Source organism: Penaeus monodon, chromosome 7, assembly GCF_015228065.2.
Source record: "Penaeus monodon isolate SGIC_2016 chromosome 7, NSTDA_Pmon_1, whole genome shotgun sequence".
NCBI classification, from domain to species: Eukaryota; Metazoa; Arthropoda; class Malacostraca; order Decapoda; family Penaeidae; genus Penaeus; species Penaeus monodon.
The window spans coordinates 42,583,168-42,588,167 of NC_051392.1; the positions used below are offsets into that span (position 1 = coordinate 42,583,168).

The following is a 5,000-nucleotide window of genomic DNA, read 5'->3' on the forward strand; positions in this document are numbered from 1 at the left end:
AATGATATCTCACTTACCAGAGAGCTCCCAGTTCTTGTTGGACCTATTCAATAGGATATATAGGGAGGGTACAGTGCCATCCACATGGAAAGAGTCTATAATCATTCCTGTCCCTAAACCTGGCAAGGATGCTTCCACACCAGGAAATTACAGACCAATTTCCCTCACCAGTTGTATCTGCAAGCTGATGGAGAAAATGGTAAACTTCAGGTTGACATGGCTGCTAGAAAAGGAAAACGTGGTGACTCCATATCAATATGGGTTTAGAAGATTGAGATCGACCACAGATGCACTTGTAAGGATGGAAACTGCTATACAGAATTCCTTCGCACAGCGACGTCACATGTTAGCAGTCTTCTTTGACCTTGAAAAGGCTTATGATACTACTTGGAAGCATGGCATACTCAAGAAGTTGTATGACATTGGTTTAAGAGGAGCATTACCTACCTTCATACAAAACTCCCTTGCTAACAGGAAATTTAAAGTTCGGGTGGGAAACAGTTTCTCTAACCTGGAAGATCAGCTGGAAGGGGTCCCACAAGGGAGTGTCTTAAGTGTGACCCTGTTTGCCATTGCTATAAATGACGTTGTAAAGGTTGTTCCAAGTTCTGTCTCATGTAATCTGTATGTGGATGAATTTACACTGTACTGCTCAGGAGGAAGCTTACAGCATGTGCAAGGACACATGCAGGCTGCAATAAATCAGGTTGTACAGTGGACAACATATCATGGTTTCAAATTTTCCCCAAGCAAGACCATGGCTATGCATTTCCACAAACGAGGGAAATTCCATCCTTCCCTCTATTTAGGAGCAACCCACTGCAATTTGTCCAAGAGGTGAAGTACTTGGGTCTAATTTTTGACTCAAGGCTTACATAGGTGCCTCACATCAAACAGTTGAAAGTAAAGGCTACAAAAGCACTTAGTACTTTGCGGGTTCTTTCACATCTATCTTGGGGTGCAGACCGCACAACGCTTCTGCGGTTTTACCGAGCACTTATTCGTAGTAAGCTCGATTATGGATGTGAAGCTTATTCATCTACATTCACTGTTCTACGGATGTTAGACTCGGTTCATAATGAAGCTCTCAGAATCTGTACTGGGGCTTTCAGGTCTTCACCTGTGGAGTCCCTGTATGCTGAGAGTGGAGAACCACCTCTTTCATACACCGAGAATACATGAACCTGATTTACTACACGAGACTACAAAGGATTCCAGGATCTCCTACATCCAGATTGGTTTTTAACCCCCTTGAGGATAGCCGATCCTATGGTAGGAGAATGAGGAATCTTGTGGAAGATCTTAATTTAAATCTCTCTAAGGTTCTGGCTGTTGGAATTCCCCAATTTCCGCCTTGGACTAATCAAGTCGAGCTGGATTTAGTCGGAATTGGGAAAGGGGAGAGATCCGAAGCAGAAGTCCGAGAGAAATTTCTTCAGCACATTTCTAAATACCAAGGATCAGATGCAATTTATACAGATGGTTCGAAATCTGAAAATGGCGTGGGTTTTGCAGCAGTGAGCAGAAGGAAGACTGCATCTGGCAGTCTTTCTCTAGCAGCCTCAATCTTCACTGCAGAGTTACATGCCATCCTTACAGCAGTTAAGATGACTAGAGATCTTACGAACCATTCTGTTGTGATATATTGTGACTCTTGTAGTGCCTTGCAAGCAATCAAGAGCTTAAACTCATCACATCCAGTAGTGAGGAAGGTTCAAGATTGGCTTGCACTAATGTCAACACGTAAAAAGATAACTCTATGTTGGGTGCCAGCGCATGTTGGTATCAGTGGGAATGAGCGAGCTGATCAGAAGGCCAAGGCAGCTGCTGCTCAGCCTTGTGATGCTCGTTTTCCTCTCCCACACACCGACCTGAAACCCAGCATCAGAAGTTGTTTTCGTGATAAATGGAGGGAACAATGGAGGCATACCTCCAGAAACAAACTGCGAGACATTAGAGATGACCTTGGCAGTTGGGCGACTAGCATCCATCCCAACCGAAAAGTGGAAGTTGTATTAACAAGACTAAGAATCGGGCACACAAGACTGACTCATGGGCCGATGATGGCTAAAAGTCAAGCACTTTGTGAAGGATGCCAAGAGCCATTAACGATCGCACATGTAGTGGAAAGATGTGCAACATTCTCAGACCAAAGACGTATGTACTTGTCTCCCCCATGTACACTGAAAAATGTATTGGGGGAGGATTGTGACATAGAGGGTCTTATTAGTTTCCTTAGGGAGACTAATATTTTCAATAAAACTTAATTATGCATAATGTTCATGCAATAATTTTATACACTTAGAGCATAATATTTATGCTTTGATTTTTAATTTATTTATTGTTATTTGTAAGATATTTATTGATAGATTTTTAAAGTTTTAAACATTTTAATATTTTTAGTTAACAAGGTATTCGCCGCTAATGACCTTAGCTGTTGACGCGGCAGATAATTTTAAATAATCAATCAATCAATCTCAAAACAGGATCTGTTCTTTGCAAACCACACAGCAGAAGACCTACTACTGCCACCACTAATGAAAACACCGAACTCCAGGAGCAAGCATTCGCACAAAGACAGGGAAAGTCCATCTGGAGGATTGCACTGGAACTCAACAAAAACTCGATTCAGCTGAAGCCTCGAAGAGTGAAGAGGCTGCTTCCGAACCGAATTCACGTTGTTCAAACAATAATCTTCAAGTAGAAGATTTTGGTGCTCGTGTGGAAATGTGAATCACTCCTCCACCATTACCAAAAGACCCTCATCTCTTATGGTGCGGCGACGAGTCTATCTTCCTTTCTCTGGTAGGGTACACCGACACAACTGTCGAATTTAGGGGAAACCAAACACAGCAAAAATCTCGAGCATGAACGATGACACGACTACTCTTACAGGGGAAAATTACCTGGAGACGTTGCAGGAGTCTACTGTGCCACAACTTCAAGCGAATGTGGCCTTCTGATGTCTTTTTAAAATAAGATGGAGCCCCTCCCCACGTTGCTAGATTCGTGAGAGATTCCTGAATATCAAGTTTCTTGACTGATGGATCGGTCGAAGGTTATCAAAAATGGAGGTACTCACGTAGGGGTATACAGCTAGTCTTCAAGGTGCTGAAACGTGATAGCAAGTCTAGCAAGTAAAGTTGCACTGACCCCCTTGTTGATGCTAAAAACATGAATAAACTTGGTTTCTTGTGTATTTTTTAAAATTTATTAGTATATAGTGGCTTTAGCGACACTGTATATATATATATATATATATATATATATATATATATATATATATATATATATATATATATATCACACACACACACACACACACACACACACACACACACACACATACACACACATACACACACATACACACATACAGAGATTCGGTCACGTATCTAATTAGTATAAGGAAACATATATTTAAGGTCACTAGGGATAGGTAATAGATGTAAAAAGATTTTTATATCTTTATTTAAAACACAAAAAACGTAGAAAAATATATTCGCTGAGGTTCTGCCTTCACCAACAAGGCTGCTCACTTGAGAGGGGCTCCAGCAACAAAGAAAAATGAACAAGCTTGAATGTAAACAAGCAGTTGCGAGTTAGTTGTAAGGAGGAGTAGCAAGCACAAACTTCGCACCCACTGATAGTAGCAGTACACGTTTCTTTTGCGAATTCGTTTGTCAGAATGTATATAAAACACTTTAGTCTTAACTCAATACCATTGTGTAGTGAAGTTTTGCTAATCGAGGTAGATTTAAAGCTAAAAAACAGACTAAAACCCGATAAAACATTTAACTAATAAACGAAAAGCCTTTCTATGAAAACCCAGTAAGGCGAAATTGTGCCAAAGCGGGTGTAAAAAATCTTGCATAAGTTAGAGTAGTAATAACGATGGTGATAATGAAATTAATTTAGAAACGAAAAAGGATATAACAGAAAATGTTAGACAAACATCATTCACTTGAGCTCAAGGTCGAGAGTGTTGAGGTACTGCATAACTTCTTCGTTGGTGAGGGGACACATGTGATAGATCTCGAGGCAGTTCTCATTTCTAACTCCGAAGACGGCTGCGGACTGGTAGAGGGCGCGCGGCTCCTTCGACTCCTTGGGGGGCACTGGCTCAGGCTTCTCGCTGGAAGGAGGAGCGACAGCAGTGAGAGGGATTTAACTGAGCGAGTTGCTCTGTCGGGAAAGGAGGTCGAGAGCGATCGCTCTCCGCGCGTGCGGATAAAGATGCTCGTGCTAGTTCGTTAATACAGTATCTAGGAAGTATCATGATCCCCACTTCTTAGTGGACCATGCATGTATCGATAAGGTTTATCATTTCTATTTCGCTAAAAGAGAGAGAGCGGAATTGGTCCTTCAAGGCCTTTCCGAGCCTTACCCAAAAGAGCAGTCTGATGGCCTTCTCCCTGAGAGTGAGGCTCTGGGGGACTTCTGATAGAGCTGGCACACGAGCCTCATCCCGCAGCCGTGAGTGTCCATCTTGGCGACCATAGCGAACATCTCCGCCACCCTGGTTGACAGCGAAAGGATTTAGCCATTATATGCTAGTTGCTTGGTTCGTTGGTTGGTTAGTGGGCTGGGTGACTATTTGGCTTGTTAGGTAGTGAGTGGGTTGAGTGGGTAATAATATGCGGTTGGCACGGGCTAATAAGTGTGATAGACATTTATAAACATAAAGACAACTAAAACGCGGAGGTTTTGTGTTGGCTGCCCGGTCGTTTGCGTGAGTTTGTTCTTGAGGAGAAGTTTAATGATAGCATGGGACTGGTATACTGGACTGAAAGGTTGGATAGGCAGTCATCTACAGTAAAGATAAAAATATGTAAGTTAAGCAACTATTAGCTTTAATGCCTGTATTGTTAATATCATTCCTTCAGGATAACTTAAAATATATGGCATTTATTTCCACCTCGACTTAGGCTGTTTGCTTTGAAATACAACCTGAAGACAGGAATTTAATTATAAATACAGGTCCTTTAAAGGGGCGCTTA

General features: G+C 41.9%; 1 pseudogene; it reads right to left on the bottom strand.

The window, feature by feature from the left end:
- Positions 1-3,453: 3,453 nt before the first annotated feature.
- LOC119574889 overlaps positions 3,454-5,000 on the bottom strand; it is a 5,180-nt pseudogene continuing 3,633 nt past the window's right edge.